We start from the raw sequence: 8,907 nt of genomic DNA on the forward strand, positions 1-8,907 counted from the left end.
TCCTCCTCCTCCTCCTCCTCCCTCCGCCGCCCATCCCTCGCTGTGCGCAAGCGTGTCCGCCCCCCGCCCGCCCCTCCGGGCCGGCCCCGCATCCCGCACCCACCCCCCGCATCCTCCGCCGCTCCGGCCCCCCCGCCCGCCCCATGGTGAGTCCGTGCCCGGGGGTCCCCCGCTGCCCCCGGCTCCAAGGGGGGTTCGCGGGTCGGGGGGTGTTGAGGGGTGGGAAGCAAAGCGCCGGTGTTTTTTAGGGGCTGGAGGTGTCGGAGCGGGCACCCCACGCTGGGGGGGCTCAGGGCAGGAGCTTTGCCCGGCCGGCAGCTCCCGGGCAGGGCTGGCATGGGGGGAAAGCTGCGGATTTGGGGGTGCTCCCCGCTCAGCCCGGCTCGGAGCCACAGCGCTGCATCCCACGCCTTTGGCATCGATGTCCTGGCGAGCGCGGCACGTCGGAAAGAGAGAAAGTGGCTTTATTTCTACGTTCCTTGGGGTTTTGAAAAATAATTATTATGATTATTTTTCTAATTAACACAATTAATCAGCGCCTGAAGTGTGAGTGTGGGCAGCGGCGAGAGGAAAACCCCCGCTCTCCCGGAGCCCTTCCATCTGCTGTCTCCCCATTCCCGGCAAAACAAACCTCCTCATCTCGCCGGGAAAAGACGGCCTTTGGCATCTCTCCTGCCCATGGCCACTCCTGGAGAAGGAGATCCCACCCCGAGAGCCCCGGGAAGGGAGTCTGGCATCTCCCCATAGCACGGATGGGTCTGGGAGCCGGGGGAAGGAAGGAAGGGAAAATCCTCCCGGGGGCCCTGGGAGGGGAGGACGTGTCCCGTGTGCAGCTCAGGACGGCATCGCTCCTCTGCGGAACAACGGGCTGAGGAGGATTTCAGTGCTCTGAGCCTTTTTTCCCCCATCCCTGGGCATCCTCTGGCTGGTTGATGGATGTGCTCCGGTAGCCTGGAGATCCCAAAGGAATAGGAGGGGTCCCTGCCGGTCCCTCACCCAGTGCTGCTGTGGACAGAGCTGCTGGCAGCGGGATCTGGGTGTGTTGGTGCAGGACAAACCCTGTTCTGTCCCACTCTGCAGCTCCCTTCTCCCACGGGACAGGTTTGATTCCAGGGAGATATTAGGATGCTTGCCCCAAGACCAGCAGGAAAAGGACCAGCTGGACATTTCCCCCTTGATCTTTTCACGTCAGGTCTTTGCAGGGTGAACCAGTGGTGTTTTATTGTTCCGGGGAGTGGAGAACAAAGGAAAATTCTTCCTCTGGGTGTTTTATTTGTGTTCCTCAGCTCAGACAACATCTCTCCCATTGGATCAATAGGGTGATGCCTGGTGGGTTGATGCTGGCTGCTTGGCAAGTCTGATCTCCATCTCTTGGTGAGATGAGCTGAATAAAGTTCTGTGGTGTTGCTTTTTGGGAAGCTCTGCTGAATTTCCTCATCTTTTCTGCTGGGCTCTCCCTGTGGATGCTCCTGGAGGCAGGTGATGCATTGCCAGCTGTCTCCACCGAGGGTGTCTGTGGGACAGGCACCCCAGGCAGGCCAGAACCTGGGCTCAGTGATGGTTTAAGTGTCCTTTTCCTACCCTGGCTCCTAACGATGTGCCCAACGTTTAATGAGCTCCTCATGTTGCTAAAAGCTGTAGGATGGGACCAACATGCTTCGCTGGACTCTCCCTAACCCCTGTCCCTAATTATCTGCATCATTAGATGCTTGCTCATCCAGCTTCAGGGAGGGAGTTAATAGCAGCTGCTCCAGCAAGGCACCGAATTCTGAGGAATAATGCCTCTGCAAGTGTAAAGATAAAAGGAGGAACTGTCTGTGGACACTGCTTTTAAGGGATGTCCACTATGGAGATCTGCAAGTAGAGTGTGTTCCACAGCTGGGATTGGAGAATCCTCCTGGAGCATCCACCCTGGAGGGAAAACATCCATTTCAAACTCTGGAGCAGCTGTAGCAATGTCTACAAACCTGTATTTTTATAGATTGTGTCATCCCCATTCTTGCAACCAGCATCAGAGGTGGATGCCAAGCTGCAGGATGTGGGAATGCTGAGACCAGTGCCCTCCCCATGCCTGTGTTCAGGGGTTTTTAGCTGGCAGCAATTCTCAGGTTGAATCCTGCTAATTAATTATTTGGCAATATCTCTAAATCCCATGTATTCTGTTGCTTATTCTCTTTGATGAAGTGATGGTCCCATTGCTTTAGCTTTGAATATTCCAGAGCTGATGCAGGCTGGCAGCATGGAATCTGCTTCTCCACAGCTTTCCCTATTGTGCTTTTTTCTTTTTTTTTGTTTTAAAAAAAAGATTTATTTGATGTTATTTTTCCCCTTTCATTTTTTTTCCTCTGGATGTAGCATGATGGCTTTGTAAGGAGCAGGGATGTGGTTGTGTTCCTGCAGAGGTTGGTTGGCATCCTGGATTCACTGAGATCCCCCTGGGATCCCATCCCACTCTACCCATTCCAGGCTGGGACCTTCCCATACGCTTCCCAAGTTCCCAGGGACTCTTGCACGAGTGGTTTTGGTTTTGCAGTGAGGAAAGGAAATGATTTGATGCTTTCATGCTGCTTGTTGCAACTTCTGGTTCTCTTTTTTTTTGGTGTTTCTTAAGTTCCTGTCACTTTGCTTTCACACTTCTCTGTCCTTCAGCTGTAATCCTCGTGTCTATTGAGCTTTTTCTAGGAAAACTCTGTCTTCTTGGGAGGGAAGAGAAAAAAACCCCAGTACTTGTTAATCTCTTGCTTTCCCAGCTGCTGACCCCTTGCATGTGACTGGGGTTGGGCTGGAAAGTTTCCTTGGAGGAAGGAGAAAAGCATTTGGCTGTCAGGGAACAGGAAAAACCAAAGGAGCCGCTCTCCAGCCTGGTTTTCCTTTGGACTGGCGGATGCTCGGAGCGGTTTGGGGCTGGCACAGGCTGCGGCTGCTCTCCAGGATGTGTTCTGCTGTCTGCTGAGTCCTCTGAGCCACAGCTGCTGCTCCTCCTGGCTGGGATGGGCACGGGATGGGCATGGATTGGCACAGATCAGCACAGGATGGGCACAGATCAGCACGGGATGGGCACAGATCAGCACGGGATGGGCACAGATCAGCACGGGATGGGCACAGATCAGCACGGGATGGGCACGGATCAGCATGGGATGGGCACAGATCAGCACAGGATGAGCACAGATCAGCACAGCCATGCCAGGGAGGTGTGTGGCAGCAGGGCTGGGCTGCAGCTGGTGCTGCTTTTGGGGTGCTCACTGTGAGATGGGGCCGAAGCAGCGATCTGGGGGAGCGGATGGTGCTGGAGTTTGCCCATCCCATGCGGATCTGCCCTGCCATAAACTGCTCTGCTGGGCTGTCCCAACTGCTGCTCCCTGTCCCTTGACTCAGGGAGGACTGGAAGGGGCTGGGGACTCCCCAGTGCAGCAGCTCCTCACAGAGGTCCAAGCTAGGCTGGCTGTGTCCTTTGGCTCTTCCGTGCCATCCTGAGATGTTGGGATGCTCCTGGACCATCATGGGATGCAGCCCATGCTGGCAAGGGATGCTCGGAGGGGGGATGCAGTGGTCCCAAGGGATGGATGGTGTAGTGCTGAAGGAAGACTCCTGATACCACACCAGAAGATAGATCCACAAATCCATGGAAAGATCTGCTCCTTTTTGGAGTTTTGGTTTCTTTTTATTACAAGTCAGAATAACTCTAAATCACCAAACCACGTCTGGGTAGGACCAAGCAGGAAGCTGGCTCCCTTTCCCTTGATTTTTGTAGGTTTAAAAACACATATCTGTGCTGAAGTTTGGTTCTTCTCTTTAATTCTGGGTCTGCGAAGGAGGCTTTAACCTGAGCTCACGCTGTTGGAATTCCCTGCTGCGCCAGGGAGAGGCTCCTTGCCTTCAATCGCTTCCAGATGCCATTCCTGTTCCGGCTCTTCCCCTTGCAAAATGTCTCCCCCAGCCCGCCGAAGTTTTCCCGGCCGGATTCGACATCCCCATATCCGGCCAGGCTGAGTAAGCTGAGCCTTAATTTTTTAACCAGAGCCTGATGCCAGTGGCAGGAGGTTGGAACTCACCCGTGGTGTTGCACAAGCCGGGGCCCCGGGGTGGATCCTCCGTCAGGGTTTGAGCTGCTTGCGACATCGGCTGGTTTTTAAATTTCGTTTAAAATGGAGATAAATGAGCTGGGCTGGAGTTGGGGGTTTGGGTGCCCGCATTGCCAATGGGGCAGAGCCTCCCTGAGCCCCCAAATGACAGCAAACTGAGGCAGGAGAGTGCTGAGCAAGAGCTGAGGAGCCTTAAACACTGCTGTGAGGCTCTGCAGATGCTGTGTGCTCCAGCCAGCCCTGGGTCAGGAAACACCCCTGGATGGGGATTAAACCCCCAGCACAGCAGCTCTGCTGGGCTCAGGTCCCTGGGTGGGATTTTGTCAACCTGTCTGTGTTGGGAATGGAGGAAAATGCTGAAGCACTGAGGGGGAAAATGAGGTGGAAAGTGAGAAGTGAGGGAGATGCAGAGAGGGGGGATGCAAGTGAACTTTGGGGATGCAGGACTGAGCAGGACTAGGGTGTGAGAAGTGGGATGGTGTCAGAAATGAAGGGCAGTGAGGGGTTTTAGGGGTTAAATGTGGTGCTGCCTTTGAAAAAAGGCATCAGGAGCAGTGCCAAGGGCTGGGAAGTCCTCGAGCCCATCCCTGTGCGATCACCAGTGCTGCTCCCAAACCAAAAAATAGACTGAAGAAAAAAAAAAAGAATCACAAAGAACTGTCTGTTCGGGCATATTCGGGCTCAACAGGTTTCACTCCTGGGCGGGGTCTGGTTTTTGGGGTGGGAGAGGCGAGGGTGGCCAAGAGCTCGGCTGTCAGAGCAGGCTCTTTATGTAACGAAAAGATGTGATTTGTCCTCAGAAATCTTACCCCGGGTTCCTTTTCCACTGCCTTTTTTCTCGTGGGGTGACGGCAGCCCTCAAGGGCTTGGGTGGTGCAGGAGGAGTGGGAAGGGCTGGAGGAGCTGGGGGGGATTTCCAGTTAAAATATGGATCAACACAAGGTTTTGGAGCCCCAACACCACAGCACCCGCCCCAGGACCAGACCCCACTGCCAAAGCCCTGCATCCCCCGCACATTTCGGCTGCTTCAGCATCCTGGTGGTCCATTGGCATCTGCCCTGGAGCTGGGGCTTCCCCAGCCCCTTTGCTGCCTAATTAACAACGTTGCTGCATAATCCCCTCTGCATTTACAAGTTAAATCGACAGATTATCTGTATTATGCAAACACAGCTTTAAATCTTAATTATTTATTTGCATGGGGTGTCTGGAAATCAGCAGCACTAAAACCTGGGGATGCTGTTCTCTTGGAAGTGCAGACTTGTGCTAGGAGATGGACCCAAAATAGGCTTTTTTTGGTGTGGTGGGTGATGCTCGACGCCCCATCTTGGGAATATGTCTATTTTTTCCTTTTATTTTTTTTTGGGGTGGGGGGTGGTTATTGTGGGAGGCTCATCCTTAAATAGCAGTGGTTTATTTTTAGGTCGGTCGCTGCTTTGGATAATCCGGCTTGGCTGGGCAGCTCTGCTTTTCTTGCCATTCTCAGGGATTTGATAGAAATAGGTTTATTAAATTATTTTATTTTTAATAAAATAGTTTAATAAATTATTGATGGAATTAAAGAAACACGGGGTTGGAAGATGAGAGTTCTGCTGGTGCTGGCCCTTTTGTGCTGTCTTGGACAGGGAGCATCCACTGGGATGACCATCGGTGAAACCTCTTCCCAAAGTGTAATTCCCACACTGGAATTACACCTTTGGCTCGGCCAAAGGATGGTTGGGAAGCAGCTGGATTATCTCCCATTAAATACTTGCAGAATGAATAAGCTGCTGGTCCCGGGGCCATAGCGACTGGGGTGACGTGAGGGATGTGCTGGGCTTGGAAACACCTTGCTCCTGCCAACTGGAGACGTTTTCTCTGGAGGAGGATGAGCTCACCTGGGTTTTATTCCCCTCCCAGCCTGGCTTTTGCTCTCTCCCCCCTCGGGAGGTAATTTTAACTGAGGGAGGCTGGCGCCGGCGATGGAGCAGCGAGGGACGGACGGACGGACGGCTGCCTCGCTGCAGGTCTGGAAGGAGCAAGGGCGAGAGGCTCATCTCCATCTCCCCCTCCCCTATTTTAACAGCCCTAGGGGGATTTGGTCCTCGATGGGGAGGATGATGACAGGAGGAATTTGTCCCTGCCCTGTGTGTGTCTCCTCCTGCCTCTGGAATATCCATTCCTGCCAGGGTCCTCCTGCACTGGGGCTGAGCCCCACAAAGCTCCAGTTCTGGCTGGCAGAATTAACACAGGAAGGGATGTGCCCATTGGGTTTTTGTTTTCTTTTGCCCAAAGCCATGAGCATCCTGGAGGGAGATGCTGGCGAGTGGGCAGAAGGTGCCTTTTTCCCCCTCAGATTTGGAAACTGTTATTTAAATGATTAAACTGATAGGCAGGGCAGGAAACTGAGGCCAGCAACACAGCTGGAGAAGGAAAGGAGCAAAATCCAGTCTGTTTTTGCGACCTGTGCTCGTTCTTGAGGGGTCTGGGATATGCGACGTTCATTTCCTGCTGGGACCAGCTGCCGGATGGGTTGAGCTGCCTGCGGCGAGAGGTGGAGACGGCGGCTCCTGACCTGCTGGGAGCTGGAACCGTGATGGGACTTCTCTGGACCTTGGGCTGGGAACAACCGATTGCATCGGCTCATGGCAGGGAAAACAACCCCAGGAAGACCGGCAGCAATCCAGCTCCTGGCTCTTCCAGTCGAGCTGGAAAAACCAGCTTAGGGCAAGAGCTGGGATCCACCAGGATCCTGCCTGGCTGGTGTGCTCTAAGGTATCACAGGATCCTTCTGGAACCCCCAGGCAGCTCTGAACATCCTCGTTTCCACAGGCAGGGGCTGGTGCTGTGCCATGAAGTGCTTTAGCAGGAGATCCCCAGGGAGTGTTTAACCTTGGTAGTGGATCCTATAATTCACAGCTCTAAATGAAAATGCTCCTTGTCAGAGGTAGCAATGTTGGCTGCTCTGGTGGATTCAGGGCTTCTGGAAAGACCCTGGTGCCAAAGGTGAATTTTGTGGCCTCAAGTGCATTTGGTTTGGCTACTGATTGCCCTGAGCCCTTGGGATTAATCACCCCCCAAGGCAAATAGCGATGGAGGGAGGAAGCAAAGGTTCTTTGTGAGGAGAGGGAAGGTGTGACACTGGGATGGAGCCATCCCTGTCATCCCGGGGCCTGTGCAGAAAGGTGAGAAGAATCCAGGAGAAACCATCTCAGGCTGCTGGGTGATTTCCTTCCCCACCCCTCGGACAAGGATATAACCCTCTTTGTTAAATTAGTGGGATATCAAGAGGGGAGCATGCTGTGGGAAGGCTTGCACCTCTCTCATCTCTGCTTTTTCTAGCTGGAGGAGATGGAGAGAGGTGAGGAAACCTCTGGCCCTTCAGAGCTTTCCCTTGAAAGCACCTTCCCTGCCAGGGCTTCAGGAGCAGCTGACAGAGAGAGGCTTGTATTCCTCACTTGCATCACTGTTTCTTGCACTGAAACGAGCTGACATTTCCTCTCGTGAGTTTTCTGGGGAAAGCCGTGGCTCCCACCACACCCCATCCATCCCAGGGGCACAGGGATAACCGGGATAGCAGTGGGCTCGCTGCCTTCTTTACCTGGGAAAATTCCTTGGGATGCAGAGCAGAGGGGCTTTCTCCGAGGGGCAGCATGGCAGGAGGGTTTCTGTGTGCGGTGTGCTTTCTCGGCAGGGATTTTCCTCCCCCAGATCAGGAGGATATCACAGTGCTGCTCTAGGATAGTCTGGAAAGTTTCTGGACAAAAGATGCCAGAGATGCGGGAATAAGGAGAGAGGACAGGAAAGCTGCATTTCGCTTTCTCGTCTTCCTAAAGGTGGGAGTGAGCCGCGGAGAGGGATTTGGGTGTTCGGGGGAGCTGCGGGAGCTCCGCGCTCCGATCGGCCACTCCTCCTCTCTCGGGGAGCCCGGCCCCGGGGCTGCGGTGCCGGCCGGGGTGGGTGGGTGGGTGGGAGGTGGTGGCTTTTCGGAGGTGAGTGGCTTTTGGGAGAGCTCAGACTTCCGTGCGACCTGTGCCGGCTGCCGCTGCCCCGGGACCGGCTCCGCCCGGCGCTCCGAGCTGCCCTGGCCGGGGATCCGCAGCGATCCGGGGATCCTCCGGAGGAGGAGGATGCCTGCAGCCCTAAGGATGTTCTCCCTTCTCCCTTTGCCAGGGGAAGACAGGATGGCCTCGTAGATCCCGCCGAGCTCCCGCCTGCTCCGCCTGGACCAAGAGGACGGGCCGTAAGTAGCCGTGACTTGTTGCCAGCTCATCCCCGCCCTGCTGGGACTGGTTTCAGGCTCTCCCGCTGCTGGGGATACAGGAAAAGGTCTCACTGGAATGGGAATCCTCCTCCCTGCCTGGGTTAACGGAGCACTGAGGTGATGCTGGGGGTGCAGAGTGCCGGGTTATTTGCTGGGAATCTCCCTCCGTGCTGGTAGCACGGGAGAAAAGAGCAGAGAGTAACCCAGGGGATTTGGGGCTGGCCAGATAGGGCTGTGGGGTTGCTCTGGGGGTTCCGCTCCTCTGAATCTGGTGCAAAACAGGAAGCAGAGGAGAAATCACGGGGCCAAGGTTGAATGAGCCTTGCAAGAGTAATGATGACTGCAGGAAGCTTCAGAGCCCCCAGAAGGGGACCCCAGAGTCAAAAGCCACTGGGAGCCAGGAGCTGCCTGCAGGACAATAGCCCTGGGGCTTCATATCCCTTAATTTCCCACTCCTTTTCCCAGAAGAGCTGGGGCATTGCTCGAGTTTGGGTTGGGAATTGGCTGGAGCATCTCCATGGTTTAGTTTTTACCTTCCAGAACTGTAAAGGACTGGTGCTCCCAGGAGAGCAGGGAGAGGCTGCC

At 54.7% G+C, this 8,907-nt stretch overlaps 1 protein-coding gene across 2 annotated transcripts in view; it reads left to right on the plus strand.

Moving 5' to 3' along the window:
- Window positions 1-128: 128 nt before the first annotated feature.
- Window positions 129-8,907, plus strand: part of ST3GAL4 (ST3 beta-galactoside alpha-2,3-sialyltransferase 4) — a 17,907-nt gene continuing 9,128 nt past the window's right edge. The window contains exons 1-2 of one of the 2 annotated variants that reach the window (XM_015649831.3): window positions 129-146; window positions 8,232-8,301. The gene's annotated coding sequence lies outside the window, so the exon portion shown is untranslated. Of the gene's footprint in view, window positions 147-8,060; window positions 8,302-8,907 lie in introns of those variants that run through there. The other variant, XM_015649829.3, reaches the window with a different exon arrangement.

Source organism: Parus major, chromosome 24 (genome assembly GCF_001522545.3).
Source record: "Parus major isolate Abel chromosome 24, Parus_major1.1, whole genome shotgun sequence".
NCBI classification, from domain to species: Eukaryota; Metazoa; Chordata; class Aves; order Passeriformes; family Paridae; genus Parus; species Parus major.